The sequence below is a fragment of the Solanum verrucosum genome, unplaced genomic scaffold (genome assembly GCF_900185275.1).
Source record: "Solanum verrucosum unplaced genomic scaffold, falcon-dt-bn FXZP01000210.1, whole genome shotgun sequence".
Taxonomy (NCBI): domain Eukaryota; kingdom Viridiplantae; phylum Streptophyta; class Magnoliopsida; order Solanales; family Solanaceae; genus Solanum; species Solanum verrucosum.
In genome coordinates, this window is record NW_026020045.1 from 3,712,710 (window position 1) to 3,732,914 (window position 20,205).

Genomic DNA, 20,205 nt, shown 5'->3' on the forward strand with positions numbered 1-20,205 from the left:
AATTCATGGATAAGATCATTTCTTTCATTCACCAAATTAGTCAATTGGACCAACGGGGCAAGTTCTATATATCACCATGCACATATTTCAAGTAAACCTCCCAACACAAAGCATTTAACACAATCTTCGATCGTGACTCTACAAGTTAAGCTTTCATACAACGATTAATACAAGACTCACTTCGACAGTCAACTAGTCACAATGAGATGCTGAGAATTCACACATGACTTACGCAACTCAAATTCTCCTCATTGGACTTGCGCAAACATATCATTCAATAGGAGCATTATTCAAGTCATCGATATTGATCATAACCGGCATTCAAATGTACAAGAGAACAACAATCACATACAATCACGCAATTAAAAGAGAGAGTCAAAGAAATAAATCCAACATTCATTCACATTCAAGCACTATGGAAAAGTTTCGGATACAAAAAGTAGAACAAAAATAGTAAAAACAAACAAGCATCCAAAACAAAACGAAATACAACTAAAATGATAGGTATCAAGATACCTTCAACCCACCAAAATAACTTAACACTTTCCTCAATGTGAAATAATAGTTGAATGTATCAAAACGAGAATAAAAATGGAGAAGAGTAAAGATCCCCATGTCAGGCTAAGCTTAAGGCGAACTTTCTATAGATGGGGTAGCCTCAATCTGGGCATTAGTGCCTGGATCTCCTCCAAAACTGGATGAAGACCTCCTCCATGGGCTGAGACCTACTAGAACGTGTCATCGATTTGTTTGCAAAGAAGTCTCTTTAAACATCCGGATCATATCACCATCAAAGTCCTCCTACATCTCATCGTCACGAACTGCTAACTCCTTCTAATCAGTCTCGAGCGTATCCGACTCATCACCATCATCAACATTAGCAACATCTATGGTCACAACAACTAGATGGATCTCAGAAGTAGCTGGTATATCTAAATTAAGGTCCTCAGGAACCTCCACACTACCCTACAGTATCGAGATGTCACTGGACTTCAACTCATCCACATCATACTGTAACCCAATAATATCAGCCTTCAAGGTTGTCAAATCATCGGGTTGACCACATGGCTGCTCACAAGCCTCAACCCGAGAAGTGAGGGCTCTAAAGCTACTCCTTAAGTCGTACCCAACTCACTTTGTCCCCTCAGCTCCTTTCGAATGGGCGCCAAAGCAGCAACCATAACTCTCTTTATCATACCTGGGACAACAGCCTTAACCCTAGAAGCTCCCATGTTGGTTAAATTGGCAAGGTTACTCATATTATATAGCATGGCCTGGGCTACGGGGGACGGCATGCAAGATTAGCAGTTGGAGCGGTAGAAGAAGAGGAAAGAGGTTTACATGTTGGCTCAACTTCCGTAGTGGACGGAGGAGCGTTGGCCTCCATAGCCTCAACATTGAACATTGGAGAAGTGTCTATCGGTGCCTTTTTCCTCCGCTCAGCCTCATCTTTCATGTATTCAGCTTCAATCCTGTAACTGTTAGTCGGCGATGCCGGAGCCACCTTGGTATCGGTCTTCGCCATGAAAGGCACACTAGCTCGGTGGCACAAATCACTAATAAGCTCTGGAAATGGCAGTGAGGTTTGGTTTTGTTTTTCCCTCATCACCATCTCCTGGGAAATTATTGCCCCAAGATTTAGTCACTCCCGATCAAGAATGCAGTCCAATAGTGCCACTTTTGGATACCACAAAATTGATTCATTCTGAGAAGGCATCAAGGGGTTGGAGATGAACCTAAACCAATATCGAGATGCAACATTCTAGTTCCTCTTCTCGATTACAGCTCCTACCTCTTGCCATGTAGGAGTGGCATCAGTTAGCAGTTGGGTACGCCACCCCTTCAAGCCCTCTTTCGGTTTGACCTTATCGGTCAAATAATGGATGGTGTGTGTGGTACAGTCCAATAAATCATTGATGCCAGTTTTGTTGCACAACACCCTTTTGCCTCACACCTCTACATAATCGACCGGTGCCTTCAACCCTGATTTCTTCTTCCCTTTTTGGATCAAATCTGCATACCCTGCATAAAACTCCCGAACGATTGAAGGAACATATGGGTTTTGGGTTTTTTGTGAAATTCTAAAACTTGTGAAAGCGTAGCGTCTCCCACACATCAGGGTATCTGTCCACAACACCATCAGTAGAAATATATGTTTCTCCTCCCAGATTGTTTGCAGCCCATAAGCTTTTAGGCAATTCATGGATCTAGGAAGTTGTGTTGGGGCTGAGAGGAATTTGAGGTGCTTGAGCTACTGGAGGTGTTGGAGGTGTTGAGAGTGTTGGAAGTCGTGATGGATCATGAATTTCCTTATATCTCATTTCTTACCAATTTTGTTTGAGAAACTCCTCCTCTATAGCTAGAGTATGTACTAAAGTCCTGCACCTCGCAGCTACCTCCCTTTCAGACTCGGATGAGGTGAGATGAGTTGAGTTGATGCTTATGCTATCTGACATGCTCAAACTCAAACAAGAACTCTCCACCACTTGTTTCTTCCCTTTTTCCTTTACCTTTGCCGAAGGAGGTTAAGACCGAGTCAGGCGGGGAGTTGTGACCTTTTCTACAATCACAAGCCCTTTATCCTTTTTCCAGGCTGCTGGACCTCTCATCAGAGCTTTGGTCTAGCCATATCTATAGAAAAACACAAGCAAAACACATGCGGTGGCAAAGGGTTAGAAAAATGTCATTTTCAAAAAGTTGCAGGAAAATTCCCCAAACAACTCGGTGAGTCGCAGAGATCATTTAGCGAGCAATACAAGGCTCGCCGAAAGTAATAGAACAACACAGCAACAATTTAGCACAAAAGGGCGAGACAAAAGATCATTTGGTGAAATGCTAAATCTAACCAGTGATGCAAAGCGGTCTTGCTGAAAATCACAGAAAAATTTAGCAAAAATTAGGTTTCAAGAAAGTGAGGTTAAGTTTATTCGCTGAGCCGCCGAGTCAACTCGGCGAGCACAGGCATATCAATAAAAATCATAGAACAATTCAGCAACAATAAGTGGTGTCATTTGGCGAACCAGCGAGTCACTCAACGAGCTCGACTAAGCTTGCCAAATCGCCCAATGCTCCAGATTGTAACCCCAAACTTCAATTCTCAATGCACAACCTACGACAACCAATTTCAAACATAATTCGATGCAATACTAGTATACCTACTACACAAACATAGCCGGGGTTCTCAAACTTCCCCCAATCGATTCAAATTCAACCAAATAATTATTTTTCCCTTAAGAATGGCATCACCCAATCTATCATTGGGTAAATTCAAGTGGTTTGGTTGAAATCGGGTTACTCAGACTTCACCCACACAAACCACTACATGAAAACCCACATTTCACCGAAATGGAACATGACATTCGAACTAATTTAGGCTAAATAATTTATCGGGCAAGATTGACTTCAATTTATAATTTAATAAGCAATTACGCATATAATCAAGGTACACAATAGATCCATTAACTACTCATAACAATGCTCAGTAAAAATCATTAAATTAAAGCTAATTCATAGAACCAACCTTAATTGAAGACAACGGACACCAAAGAAAAATCACAATGATGAGTAATGCGCTAGATTCCGACCACACGAGGACACCTATGAAAATCTAAGTAAAAACTATGATCTAAAATTTGATTGTAAGAGTGCAATAGTCAAAAATTTCAAAATAAGGAGAAAACTTGAATTTAAAACATTTGGAAGACCCTTGACCCTTCAATTCGCACCTCGATCGGTGAGGGTCATTTATTTTGCCGATCCACTCAGCGCATCCGAGTGGATTTTAGCCCGTTGAAATAAATAGAACTTCAGCCATTAAGTTGTTCAAAATGGAGATCAATGTAGGGGTCGCCGAACCACTCAGTGGTTTGCCGAGTTTTCTTTAGCTTGCAAGATTGCCTTTCTTTCCAAAATTCAAATCTCAACCAGCACATCCAACAAGCATTATTAAAATGACAAAAAGTAAACCTTTTGTTTCCTTCCAAGAAGCATCTTATTTAACGTTGTGCCACAGTATAGCCATGTGATCATGCCTCAATCTTCGAGTTGACTAATATGTCACTTGGAAGACCCCTTTTTGGTGATGGATTTAAGTGAGGTGAGATTTGACCCATTTGAGTCTCAATTTACTTTTTGGAGACCGAGTATGAAGTCACTGTTTGATTTAGAAAAGATACACCATTTTTAATCTCCTTGAGTGCGTTGTCCAATCCTTCAACCTTTTTCAAAATACGAGCAAGCACATCCTCGGTTCAAAAGCTTTCAGGATCAGCCTTTGGTTCCTTCGACTTTTGACGCTCATGAGGAGGCATATAGCGATCTTTGTCACGGTCTATCTCTCCAATCTGCTCCATGGTAACACCGTTCTCACTCTCGATCTCTCCAAGCATCATCATGATCTCTATTCCAACCTTGATTACAACCAGGTCTTGGATAACTCAAATGAGAACTCCCAATTGGTTTAACAAGATTTGCACCTTTTCGTTATACATGGCCTCAAATCATGCATTATTAGGGTTCACACCAGTAATAGCACCTACCGCATTCACAACCATGTAAAAAATCACATGGAATGATTCGTCAATAAGTTCATTTGGGTCATCATGTTGTGTAACACTATGAAACTAGTAGCCAAACTAAAGCCTTATATAAGGGTTCTAGAGCTTGACGTGAGGATTAGAGTTGTAGAAATGACTTCCCATACTTAGGATGAAGGGTTTAGGGTTAAAATGTCATGGTAAAACTCCCCAAGGACCAACCAAGGGTTCTTGAGGAGGACCCTAGAAAAACATCCCAAGGTAGTGCACCAATTGAGGGATCCAAGTCATGTAGGGGGGTCCACGCCTCGTGGGTGAGGGGAGTTGTGGGTCAGGGTTCTAGTAACTCCACCAACGGAGGACCATCACACCCCGTGGGTCCACCCATGGCCCGTGGGTGTGGTCTCGTGGGTGAGGCAGTGTGATTTTTTAAGTCGGTTTAAGTGATGGCTTAGAGAACTTTCTAGAATTAATTAGTTATTAAGTGGTATCATTTTGTTAGTATTTAGACCACCTATATAAAGAAATTAGACCCTTAATTAAGTGATTACAAATCATTATTTCAATTCACCAAAAGAGACCCAATTCCCTCCAAGAAATTCCCTCTCTAAAAATCTCAAAAAGCACAAGAAGAAGAAGAGGGTCAAGATAGGTCAATTTCCTCCATTGTTTCAAGTTTTATAGGATCTATAATCAAGGTATAATAGCTTATTCATCCATGGATTCTTCCATTCATGGAGTCCCCTTGAAATCCCCCAATTTTGAAGATGAAATCCCTAATTCAAGTTAGGGTTCCTTCCAATATTGTGGGTTAAGGTGAGTATGAATCCAATTGAGTGGATATCACTTGTTTATAATTGATTTAGTAGTGAATCATGTTGTTACGATGATATTATATGTTTTCCATGGCAAACGCTAGTTTAATTGATGAAATTGTAGGAATGTGAAGGGAAATTGAGGATTTATAGATGATCTTCTAGAATTGATGTTATGAGTAGTAATTGTTCAAAAGTAGAAACATGTAGACATGAATTGAATTAGATTGTAGTATATATGATGGATCATGACTAGTAAATCTTGAGGTTGAACTTTTATGGTTATATATGACTAGAATCACTTAAGAATGAAGCATGTGGTTAGAATACCTTGAAATCTAGGTATGTATGATGATTGTAAGAAGTAAAGCATTGAGAGTAAGGCTTGTAGTGAGGCATGTTGATTTCTAGGGCTTTGATATTAAAGCCAATGCGTTGAATTATAAATACCTTATGAACAATTTGAGAGTGAAGTGTCTATGAATGTGATATGTTGATGCGTTGATTGAAAGAATATTCTCATATACACACTTAGGCATGAATATGCTAGGAGATGAAAGGTCTTTTCACATAGAATGATTCTAGGTTGAAAGGCTTGCTCACCTAAAATGAATCAAAGCATGTTTAGTCATGTTAGCTTGAGGTTGTGTTATGAAACCCCTTCATGAATAGCTTGCACTAGTATCATAGAATACTTGCATGGTAGCTTGACTTGGTAAGACAAGACCACTTCATGTTAGCTTGAGTGTAAGAACTCATGGTAGCCTTAGATTGAGAAATCACACTCTCCCTAAGGGTAGCTTGAACTATTATCATAGAATACTTGCATGGTAGCATGATTTGGTTAGGGAAAACCACTTCATTAGTAGCTAGGGTGGAGTAATTGTACCCTTCCTTGTACAGCTTGGACTTGCATGATAATATGCTTTCTTTTGGTAGCATGGTCTTGCCTAGTATGGTACTATTCCTTTGGTAGCTTGGTCTAGCCTAATAGGGTGCTATTCCTTGGTAGTCTAGAAATGATAAATAGTAATCATTGATATATGATAGCCTAAAGTGGTACTTAGCATGGGTAAGATTATGGGGTCTTATTCATGCATTCCACAAGTATAACTTGAAGCTACTTATGAAGTATGTCTCATATATGTTGCATGCTGAGCTTGGATTGAGTAATAGTACTTCTTCTTGAGTAGCTTGGACTTGCATAAGTAGGGTGCTCTCCATGGTAGCTTGGTCTAGAATAAATTAGTGTTTGCCTTGGTAACCTTGAATAGGTAAGTTATAAACATTCATGAGTAATGACTTATCTTGGACTAGTAAAGAGGTACTCTTCTATGACTATTATGAATATGAGGGACAAGTCCCTAATCTAAGTAGTATGTTTATGATGAAACTAGATTAATTCAAGGAAATATTGTAAGTATGTTCTAACATGAGATTGGCCTATATGATACATTCTTATCTCGGATTGTTGCTTTGGTTGCCTTCCTTGATATGTAGGACAAAAGGTGAAGATTCCCTTGTCTATGAGAAATAAGCCAAGGATGATATCCTAAGATGTTAAGTATGAGTATGATGACATAAAAGTGATACTTAGTGTGGGTGGGATTATGGGGTCTCATCCATGCATTGCACAACTATGCTTTAAGGTTACTTGAGAAGTAGTTCTCTTATGATATGAATGACTAAGGGTTGACTAATGCTTAAATGATACCTATGTTGGAGTTTATTCTTATTACCATGTTAGTGTCTCTTAAGCTTATAGTTTATGTTTTTTGAAGTATCTCTTATGATTATGGCATTTTTTTATGTTGACTAACCCTTATGTTATGCTCTTATGATGTTATGATAGCTATCATATTTAGTACTTTTGTACTAACGCATACTCTTGCCTACATTCTCATTAAATGTAGGGTACAGTGATTTTGAGTTACATTCTTGAGGATAGGTTTCTAGAAGAGCACGGAGTTGAAGACTTGGTGAGTCCTCATAGCGTCGAGGATTTGATCACCTTTTCTTTATGTCTTTCTTTTATTTTTTGAGACTATTGTATGGGCTATGTTCCAAGAGTTATTCAAAGTTGTTATATATGGTTTGAGACAAGTGTAGCAAGACTTCTGTTTTGCTTTTTATAAAGACTTTGATTGAATGGAAAATGTTTTAAAATTTCCGCACTTTTCTATTATCTTATGTTATGATAAGCTAAGTGGCTAACATGGAGTCCTTCGGGGATCTATGTGCCATGTTACATCTAGGGTGTACCCCTAGGTCGTGACATCTTGGCCATATTTTCAACTTGCTCTTGGTTCTTTTATATTTGTTCTTTTGTTCGCCTAAGATTCAAACGACACACCTAATCCTCTCTTGTGTAGCATGCACAATTAATTTTCGTCATCTCATTAAGCAAGGCGGACGCAATGTCAAATGGTTGTCTCATGATTCCACCCCGAATGAGTTGCTCATTGACACCTTTGTTGACCATGTCAGGACTCTGGTAAAAACAATGCAAGAGCACATTATCCGGCAACCCATGAGTCAGACATTGGAGGACCACTTTTGGAACCTCAACATGTTTCATGGATGGGCTCACAATCAATTGTTTTGAAATTCTGAATATTGTCCCTCAACTTAACCATCTTCGAGGGAGGGAAAACCTTTCATAAACACCTTTGTGAGCTCCTCGCAATAAATGATTGATTCCCTTGGTAGTTCAGTCAACCACTTCGTTGCTTCCCCCATTAGAGAAAATGAAAACAAACAGAACTCCTGGGTGATGTTCTCCGAGGAAAAATGTCCACACACATCAATGAAATTTCGGATGTGGTCATAAGGGTCCTCATGAGCAAGCCCCCCAAAGAGACCCTTCATTTGCAACAGTTTCAACATCATGCTTGTCAAATAAAACATTGTATTTCCCATAGTTGGAGGCAATTGAATAGCACCCGCACTTCCCAGCTAATCCTCATTGACATTATGCAAGTTTCCGATGTCCTCATTGTTCCCATGTTGGCTTTCATTTATCCCATTCACACTCATATCCTCACCTGTTTTAGAGTAGCCAACAAGAACACAAATAAGCAAATTCTACTACAATAAAATTAGTTCACAAAAAACACTTTAATACAAGAATTATAAAACACCATTCCCAGCAGTGGCACCATTTTTTATAACGCTCAACTACACTTCTTCAGTTTCAAAGTGTAGGTGGTCGCTAACAAGTATAAACTCAATGATGAGTTGGGTCGATCCCAAAGACAATAATACTATAAATAATTCAACTATGAAGTGAAAACACATTCTAATCATTTGTAGGAGTAAAAAAATTCAAAACATAAAATAAAATGATGATGTTTCAATGATTCATATCAAATGGAGGGAGATTAATAACCAATTGTAAATAAGGACCAACTAACACAAAAAGTAAACTATTAGGGAGAAGCTCTTAGGAATGTTATCAATCGAATGCCAATTTCGAATAATGGGTAATTACTAATTGCTCTAATTTATTCAATTGCAATTGGTAGGCTAGGTTTTGAATGCGATAGCTATCTCTCGATCAACTATCATATTTCGAGTGAGTTCTCTTGAATCTCATCAAGCTTAATAATACTAAACAATCCATTTTCTTAATTAACCCACTTTCTCAAGCTAGGTTGTAAAAGTGCTATCAACCCCACTTTCTCAAGCTGGATCTTGAAGATGAAATCAATACAATTATCAATCATTCATTCTACTTTAATACCTCTTTCACAAGAAACCATAGAGAACTGAGCTTGCATTAACAAACAATTGAAGCCATGTAAAAACAACATTAAATTCACCAATTAAAACTACCCATTAGCTAATTAACGCATTCAACTACATGATCACAGCCCTAAGGTAGAGGGTATTAGCCAAAATAACAAAATGTCAGAAATTGTTACCAAATAGATTATCCATCTTAATCGCTAACAATCTACAAACACCCAAATCCAAAATTAAAGCTAGAATCCTAAAATCTCAAATCTGAGATCCCAATCTTCTTCAAAAAATGTTTAACAATGATGGAATGTTACAAACACTCCAAAAACAGGATACACATTGTGGGAACTCATTTTTTTCTTTCAAAAATTGACTAGGTACGTTTCCAAACACTTAGCACAGAGTCAAGTCAGCGAAGTTAGTTATGGTTGATGACCTATTCTGTGATCCACCGAGTGATCTTCTTCTCACCTTTTGGCTTGGCTCCTCCATCAAATTATTCTGGAACTTTTGGCGAGCTTGGTCATTGTCGTTGATCCATTCAGTGTGTCGTCAAATCAACTTTTTGCTCGCCAAGTTAGTTTGGTCCATTGACTACTTCTTGGAACTTTAGGTGAGCTAGAGGCTCACTCGACAAGTCACCAAGTGGATTTTGCGAGCTCTGGCTTCTCTCTTCTTCAGCTTTCCCAACTATTTCACTTATTTTTGACTCGTAATATCCTTGCCTCACTATTAAGACTTCATTGTTGCATATCAACAGATTAACATCAGTTATGAGCATATAATAGGCACTGAGGACACTAAATCATTGAATAATAAGCCCTAAATGGGTCAAAATTACCGACTCATCAGGTGCCCATGTTGATGTCTTTACCGACCACAAGACTTTGCAATATGTGTTAAAACAAAAGGATATAAATCTTCACCAACGTAGATTGCTAGAACTCTTCAACGGCTATGATATAAATGTCCTTTACTACCCGAGAAAAGCTAATGTGGTGGTCAGTGCCTTAAGTTAGTTGTATATTAATAGTATTCCATATGTTTAGTATGGTAAGAAAGAGTTGGTTCGTGATGTTCATAGACTATCTCGACTAGGTATTTCGTTGGTTGATTCAAGTGAAGGTAGTGTTGTTGTTCATAATGGTTTTGAATCATCTTATGTGTCGGATGTGAACTGCAAGCAAGGTCTTGATCCAATTTTGGTTGAGCTAAAGGAAGAAGTGCTTAAAAAGTGTGTTGAGGCTTTCTCCTAAATGAGAGATGGTGTGCTTCGATATCAAGGTCATTTGTGTATTCCCAGTGTTGATCACTTGAGAGAGAAAATTTTATCAGAAGCCCATAGTTTTGGATATTTCATTCACTCGAGAGCAATCAAGATGTATCGTGACTCGTGGGAGGTTTATTGGTGGAGTGAGATGAAGAAGGATATTGTAGAATTTGTGGTGAAGTGTCTTAATTTTCCATAATGAAAGTTGAGCATCAAAATTCAGGAGGTTTGTACCAAGATATTAGTATTCGTACTTGGAAATGGGAAGATTTAAATATGGACTTTATTGTTTGTTTACCCACACCCGGTGGCAACATTACTTGATTTGAGTTATTGTAGATCGTATGATGAAGTCGGCTCATTTCATTCACATCAAGGCTTCTTATTCGGCGGAAGATCATGCTAAGTTGTATCTAAGGTAAATGGTTAGGTTGCATGGAGTTCCCCTATCCATTATCTCCAATCGTGGTGCCGAATTTACTTTTGAATTTTGGAAGTCTTTCTAAATGGGTCTTGGTACTTGTTTAACATTACTACGACCTTTCATCCTCAAACCAATCGAAAAGCGGATCATACTATCCAAACTTCGGAAGAAATGTTGAGAGCTTGTGTGATTAATTTCAAAGGTGATTGGAATGATCATTTGCCTTTTATTGAGTTTGCATATAATAATAGCTTTCATTCAAGTATTGGTATGGCACCATTTGAGGTTCTTTATGGTAGGAGGTGTAGATCTCCTATAGGTTTGTTTGAAGTTGGTGACGTTGCTTTAATAGGTCTCGAGTTGGTACATGAGGCTATCACTATAGGTTTGTTTGAAAACGGCTCAAAGTCGACAAAAGTCCTATGCCAATGTTAGAAGAAGAGATCTGGAGTTTGATGTTGATGATTGCGTTTACTTGAAAATTTCACCTATGAAGGGTGTATGTGGTTTGGAAAAAAAGGAAATCTTAGTCCCTAATATGTAGGCCCATATTAGATTTTGAGACTTATTGACAAAGTTACTTATAAGCTTTATTTGCCTAATGATTTAGCATCGTACATCCGGTTTTATTGTGCCCTTATTGAAGAAATTTGTTGGAGATCCGACATCTATTGTACCATTAGAGAATCTTGGTACAAAGGAAAGTCTTTCTTATGAAGAGGTTTCGATTGATATTTTAGACCGGAAAGTTCAAAAGTTGAGGAATAAAAAAGTTGAATCTGTAAGAGTGTTGTGGAGGAATCAAATGGTTAAGGGTGTTGTTTGGGAGACTGAGGCCGATATGATGTCCTGGTAGTCTCATATCTTTCCCTCCCATCCTACTCTAGCTTGAGGTATTTAGCTCCTCGTGGTTCATCCTTTTGGTTTCATGTTTCTTAGTCATTCTCATGTTTCCTCATGTGTGCATGCTCATGAAAAATCTGATTTTTGAAGATATGGTTTAAGCTTGATTGATTGTTTCATGATCATGTGCAACTGAATATGATGGTATGCCTTATGAAATGATGTTTTGAATATGTGTTATCTCGGAGTCAATGTTCCTTCTTAGTTATGTGCATTTTAATGAAGTTGTGTTCATGTTGGGTTACTAGTTTCTCTCCTACTCCTTTTCATACTAGTTTGAGTCCCATTCGAGGATGAATGTTTCCAAAGGGGAGATATTCTACCACCCCATGCTTTAAAAAGGAAAAAGTGAGTAAGCGGGCAAGTCCATAATCCTAAAACAGGCCAGGGACCTTCACGAGATCCCATATTGTCCATTTAGGACACTTCTAGACGTTTCGGGCAAGTGACTAGCAATCCAGAGATGCCAAGAATTGGAGTGACCTGGACGGCTCCATAAACAGTCGGTGACAGGTGTACCATCCATTTAGGGCTAGTAGCCCAATCGTTTTGGACAGCCCTAAAAAGGGGCCACCTAAACGGCCCATCAAGCCCTAAACAGTTCGTTTAGGGGTCCATTGAGGGTCACCCGTCAATAGTTTTTAAGTTAGGGTCATTTTGGTTTGTCCCTTATGTGTTCGGTACCTAAGATACGTCGTTTTAACCCCCTACTTTAAGACCTATATAAGTTATTTAAGTCCTAAAACTACCCATTCTAAGTCATTCACCTAATTTCTAAATTTCCCTCCAATATCACCCCAAAAATCCTTTCAAGAGCTTAGGAAGAAAAATCTAGGGTTTCACTTCAAGATTGTCAATTCACCATAGGTATTTGCAATTGATTACAAAGTTATTTTAGTCTACACCTACGTAGTTCTTTGCTTCCTAGGGTTCCTAAATTCTTCAAGTTTTATAACTTGAATTCTCAGTTCAAAGTTAGGGTTTTGGTCCATCTTCATGAGTTATTTTCAATTATGATTCAAATTACTTGTCTTTTATCTTCTAATGCATGAATTACCCAATTTTACATGGTTTTAAGTTGAATTAATATGAACCCATGCATGATCCATGATTTTACACTATGAACACATGATGAAACTTATGAACTATGAAATTATGAAGATATGCATGCTTTTATGAAGTTCATGAACATTATTTGGGGATGATTTGAGAGTAAAGTATCAATGTTGTTGTTATGAAAGGTTTTCTCACATATTACTAAGAACATGATTGTGAAATGTTTTCTCACATAAGGATTCATTAGGTTAAAAGGTTTTCTCACCTAAGTTGAATCAAGATTAAGGAACTATTCTAAATGAAGTTTAGCTTGGATTTGTTGCTTAGTTTTTCCCTTCCATGTATGATGAAATAAATATGATTAATTAATATTCCATGGTATTTATACTAAGCGCCGAGAGAACCTTGAGATTGAGACTCTCCCGTTAGTAAAGGTCGGGTCTCTAGTACCAATCTCCTTGTCCATAACTATGTGCCACCATAGGACTTGTCTCAGATAGACACTTGCTAGTAGATCCATTTTAGCTCAGGCACATGGTTCTTATCTTGGAAAGTAAGGACATCCCTTTCGGTGCGGGACAGACACTAGATTCCATGTTATAGCACACATGGTCTATGTTGGTTATATGGTAAACTTCCCACAATAATGAACTAAGACTACTTCTAAAGTATCTCACAGGTGTTTTAAAGATGTTATGCTTGCATTGACCATGATTATGACTTATAATTTCTAACTATTTTTTCTTATGATTTAGCTTAGTCATTACATGTCATGTAGTGTCCTTTTTATCATATTTCATAAATCTTATGCATTGCTATCATACTTAGTACATGACGTTCCTATCTCTCACGCTCTTGTGGATAGTTCATCCATTGGCGTTTAAAAATTGGTGAGTCCTCATGATCCGACGGCCGAGATACTTTTATCACTTTTATGTCATTTCAGTTTTCAGACATTTGTACATGGTGTATGGGTTACATCCCAACCAATTGTTTTGACTAGTTGATGGCTTGTTGAGACTTATGTTAGACTTCCGCTTTGTCAAACTCTTTTATGATATAAGGTTGTCTTTTAAAATCATTATTTCTATTATCTTGTATGATGTAAGCTATGTGGCTGGTGTAGGGCCTATCATGGTCCTATACGCCCTATTACACTTAGGGTATACTTTGTGTCGTGACAAAAACGATGATTTTCCCTTAAGAATGAGGTCAGACAATCTATCATTGGGAAAATTCAAGTCTTTTTGTCGATTTTTCACTAGGGCTACTCCAATATCACTGGGTATGGGTTCTCAAAATTCTTGTGCTCCAAGACATAAAAGAAGAAAACACCACCATGATGATATTCCCTTAAAAAACTGTTCACTATATATATCTTAGGGCATCGTCACTTAACCATGCATTATCATCACACAAAGAAACTAACAAAAGAAATGCAAATTAAAACTAGAATAAGTCGAAAGATAATAAAAATGACAAATCCACACAATATTAAAAAATTCCGACAAAGGCAATCAAAAACACCAATTCAAACATCAATCCAGAATGTCAACAAAATGGTAAAGATAACCCAAAAGGGGAGCACCCCCAACTAAAAATGATATTATGTCCTCACATTACTACTATGAAAATCCTAAAGAGAATACGAAGGGTCTCCTTGGGCTGCATCAATCCTTTTCACTCTTAGTGGCGTCGTTGTACTCAGCTCTCTCATCATCGGTCAACACAGTTGGTGCATCTCTAATCTCATCTAGCCTCAAAGTTTGGACTGGCTCATTTGCCTTCAACAACTTCCAAAGTCCTTGGACTCCTTTCCACATCCGGGTGAAGAACTTATACCTACTTTTCTCATGTTGCTTCATCTTACTATGTGAGAGACTCAACTCACCATGTGACTTGGCCAAACCGGCGTATTCCTTCTCCAAATTATCTAGCTGAACTTTCTGCTTCTTGTGGTCCTTCCAGTAGTCATTAAACTCACAATGTGGCACAAATGACATAAGCCTAGAAGCGAATCACCCAACCCTTGAAGCAACCTCTTCAACATCTCCTTCTATCTGCACTCAATAGCAAAAGACTCAAATTGCCCTAAATCTTTAGTCTGATCGTAGTGACTTCACCTCGCATTTTAAGAGGAAAGATTTGATTTATTGGGCTCACCTAAGTATTAGTGAGATACTCTTCCACTTCAGCCTGTATGCACAACTCTGTGATCAAAGAAGGGACAATGAGGGGAGGGGCTATAATGGAGCTTGAACTCCCGAAACTCATTAACTATCAAGTGGCTCACATTCAAAGGAATGGCATCAAGTACCCAAGCCACGATATATGCCCTCAACACCAAAATGTTGTTATTGTTCCCACTTGGGTATTCGGTAGCACACAATTGACATCCATATTCTAGCTTCAGTTATCAAATCAGAGGACATAATTAAGGCTTTTGTGAAGGCCCATAATTAATGACTCTTCCCCGAATGGTTATCAACTTTGTTTTCATGTCGTTCTCCATGAAGTTGGCATATAATTCCCTCACCCATTGCTCGTTTACCTTGCATGGCTCAGCAGCAAAGCAAATCCATCAAGAGTTCTCCATCCTTTGGTAGAAGCTAGGAAGTATCTCTACCACCTTCTTAAGTGCACTGCCTCTCTCTGGGAATAATTTCTTCTTGATCAGATCAGCATAGTAGTATTTTAAGCTTAGAGAGAAACAAATTGATTTTTTTACATAGTCGACTACAACATCCTCTTTATCACCAAATTGAGGTGCCATTCTTTACTTTTGGAAATCTGAAAAATCATAATAGCATGAAAGTGTAAGAAACATATGTTAAACAATGTTATTCTATTTGTATAAGTTAAAGAAAAGTGTAAGGAACCAATCCGGGATCAATTAAAGCATGCTGAGACTTTTCACCGGGTAGGTTTTGGCTGCACATCTCACAAAAGTGAAGTCATGTTCGCTTTAGCAAACATCACAAAAGCGACCAAGAGGCCACTAACGCGGGAATCACAAAAGTGAGGGAGAGTCACAAAAGCGAGTGAGAGTCACTTAAGTTAACTTGCTTTTGCGACAGTGGGGTCACTTTCGTAACCTATCCCACCCCTCAACATGAACAACAAATTTTTCAACACCTTTTTCGCACAAGAATCAGTTTTCAAGGGTCCTAATCGACCAATAACAAAACAAGCAATCAAAAAACTCAATCAATTCAGCGCAAAAACTTCTGAATTTTTTTTTGAGTTCTCATGATCATTCTATCAAACACATGGTGGCAATCTATTTACTCATCAATTTGATCATGATATGGGTACTCAAGACTTCCCCAATTACGATAAATAAACCCACACATAGGCGATCAACAATATCAAGAAATATTAAGCCAACTTACATAAAAGTTTATCCCCCCATGTTTAGAAGTTGTCACCCCAAACAATACCCCCAACTTTTAAACAAAGCATAAGAAATTCAAGGGTAGATTTACCAGCCAAAGAGTGAGAGAGATTTAGAGAGACATATCGGATTGTTCTTTCAAATTGAAGAACAAGAATTTTGGAGGATATACGAGACAAAATAGGAAGAGAGTAAGAAATGGGACCTTTTGTTTTTGTTTTCTGACCGTTTGTGTTATGTATTTTGACTTTTGAAGTTGCAAGTCTTTATTAAGCGGTTGTTGGATCGCCTTCATGACCCTTTAATGAAACACATGGGTCACTTTAGCGAGCTTCATGTTAGCGAGGTGTGGCCATTTCTGTGAACTCCGCTTTTGCAAAATCCTTATAACTTCTACAACTTTAGAGGTGAGTTTAGCATGTCACTTTCGGTCCATTTCGATGGGCTGAAGGCATAGTTGGCGAATCGCCCAGCCACATTTTGCAAGCTGGAGAGCCCAAGAAGTGTTCTACACCCCATTTTGAAGGGGTTTCAACCTCGGACTTTATTTCCTTCAATATCCTTGCCTCAAAATTTGTTCAAATTAGATCGTAACACTTTGAAATCATGACAATTATTCAAAAAAAAAAAAAAACCTATTCTAATAATTCAAAAACTCAAAATCAACTAAGAATTAAAAAATATTAATACTAATGGGTTGCCTGTCATCAAGCACACTATTTAACATCATGGTACGATGCTGGTTACATCACTTTTTGTTTTTCCACTAAGTGGAAATGAACCTTCTCGCCAACTTTAGATCAATTTCTCTTCAAAAAGCATGGGGATAACATGAAAGCGTTAAGAGTTTCACTCGATTTCTCCACTTCGAAGACTTGAATTTCTTACCCAACTTCACATCATTTTTTCATTGAGGAGCATTGGGCAAGATTGAGAGGATCACTAGGCCATTTGAACATTGAACTTCATAATTCTTGGCCATCGAGTAAGTGACACTCTTACTTCAAAACGAACTAGAATTGTCATATTTAATATTTTCTGCATTTTCTTGGAACTCTAGTATCAATTCTTTAATTTCAGCATTTTACAATTTTATCGGATTGGGTTGGTTGAAAATACCCATGATTTCATCCATGTTAATAATAACCCCTTATTCTTGAGATTCCAACCTCACTTCACTCTTATTGACCATCTGACAAGGGGCATGATATACCCCCATTCTCATTCTCAACTTGGCCTTCAAAGTAACAATTCCAAACCCAAATTAAATCATCTCGTAGCATCGAATTAGGTACAAGTTGTGAATATCATCCCTCAATTAGGTCATTATATGTAAGAGCTTCTCACCATTTTCAAGTCTTTAGACCAAGATCATGAGTCATGATTGACTCACCACACCTGTTTCTTCCAAACAAGGTCATGGGTCATAAACATAGGTAGTACAACCCCCAAGCATTTATTTATCACAAGAAGTCATAGAGACAAATCAAAAGGAAAGAAAAGACAACTATTTACAATTTATATAGAAACAAGTAAACTATAAACCCTATATCAATTCAATATGCCTAATTGTTCCTCGACAACGGTGTCATTTTTTATTACAGCCAAATTACTCCCAAAACAATTTAAAGAGCAAGTGATACTACCAATATAAATACCCAACAAGAGAGTTGGGGTCGAATCTCACAAGGAACAATTTATCAACAATTAGAAAGATAAAGAATTACAACCTACTAGTTTTAATCTAAACAAAAAATACACAATTTTCAAAATAAGATTTGTTTAAGTAACGAAATTAAGATTGGGAAAAGATATAATCAAACAAGAGATAATTGGGAATTGGGAAATTTAGGACTGAAAATTCATTCAAATGATCCACTGCACTTCAACATAGGCTAATTCAATCATTGGTAGGTTACGTCATCATCAACAACACAAATCTTCTTTCCATCTCATTGTGTTATATCATGAAATCTCCTTTTTGTCTCAATCATGTACCTTAATTTAGACCTCTCTTTTGAGCAAGCCTCACATTCAACAATGAAAACCTAAATCTCTCTTTCGAGAAAATTTAAGATATAAGCTAATATGAATTATCAATGTAATTCTCCACTTCACAAATTCTTTTTCGAGCAACTCATAGATCTAAGCTAGAGTTGAGCGTGCATTATCGAATCACAATTGAAAACATGAAAATTAGACTAAACTCATTTCATGAATAGACAGCATGGAATCAATTACAAAAGCAATAGAATGAAAAATAAAATACCCAAAGGAATTGCCTATTTCTAGCACAAAACCTCTATTTCATTAGCAATTACGCCCATGACTCATGCAATACAAAGCAAAGGAAAGAAGATAGGATAAGAAGTATTACTAATAAGCACACAATCTTCAATCCAAAAGATGAATTACGAGGCAACTTTCCTTCAAAGTATCAACCAAAAATATGAAATTACACTACTTAAAGTGTAACACCTCAGAAATTAAACTTAGAACTTTCAGTAGAAAACCAGCAAAAACAGGTGAACCACGCCAGGGTTCACGGATCGTGAAAGGAACAACAGTTACTCGACCTGTTTGTGGTTCACACCCAACCAAAAAGTGGTGGACCACGGGAGCCTTTACAAATCGTGGACCACCCCATGAGCCGTGGAAAGGCTCGGATAAGCCAGAAAGAACCTCCCCTGCTCAGGCATCAGACCATGAAACCCTCCACGGACCGTGGTCTTGACGAGAGATCGTGGGAGGGTCCGTGGACCTGAGCCAGCAGACCACCAACCCAAGTGAAGAACCACATCAACCTTCATAGTCTGTGATCCTTCACACGAGCCGTGGTAGGGCTCCTGGTCAAACCACCCAGAACCAGTAGCTACTGGCCAAGGACCACGACCCACTTGACGGTCTATGTTCCCTGTGATGGTCCATCAAAGGGCCTGTGGTCGGCCCTCATCAGATTTTAAGTTGGGTCATTTTGGTCTTTTTTCCTATGCGTTGGAGACCAAAACTACGTCGTTTAACCCTTAAACTACGTAGTTTTGGTCAATTTAAGCTTAGTAAATTAATCAGAACCTATCCTAATCGATCATTCACCCAAATAAATTGAAACTTAGAAAAAATAAGAGAAAACAGTCAACCAAGCCGTCTCAAAGAACCCAACAGGTTTTCTTCGGTTCCAGTCGTGAAATCAAAAGATTTCTCTGTGAAATTTGTCACTAGGTATGTGGGATTTCACTGGTGGATTCCTTTCATCCACTAGGTCCCTAGATTTAAGTCAGAATCTTGATTCCCTAAATATTGCTTATACATAAGGTTTCTAGAACTTCAGACAATTATTGTGATTTAGCTGTTAGGGTATTCCTAATTATATTATTATGTTTTCATAACAATGTTGCTTAGTTCCTGCATGACTTTCAGAATCCCAGTTGTGTAGATGTGTTAGTTCATGAATTACACTACCTATGATAGATAAACCGATATACATGCCTCAATTTTTGAAGGTTCATTGTCGGTGTTTAATGTTGCATTTTTAGTGAGCATGTCAGAATATCGAGCTATTCAATATATTTTGGTTATGTAGTATTGTACACATTTCCAGTTGGGAGTAGACTTAACACCGATTTGGACTAGGGTCAGTCACTCTCATAGTCCCAGAACTACGTGCCCATGAAGGTTTATAAGTCCCTTTTGTGGGCATCATATTTAGTAATCACGCCAGTTATGCCTCTATACCCTTGGCAAGGTATATTGGGTCCTCTTCATGGGGCGTATATATTGGACTCCATATTTTGCTCATGTGGTTTTATGTCGGTTAATAGTAGCTCCCAAAGTCAGATTCTAGTACATTGACCAGTTCCCAGTTATAATTTAGAATTTAGTTTCAGCATGTTATGTACTTTGTCATTGCATTCACTTCGTTCATATTCACTATATCTCAGTATCTTTATCATGTTCAGATTATATCATTGTTCAGTATGCTTTGTTCAGTTATATGTTTATTCAGCTTTATCCTATTTTGCATGCTCTATATGTTCCAAGTACTGACAGATACTCTGCACTACATATTT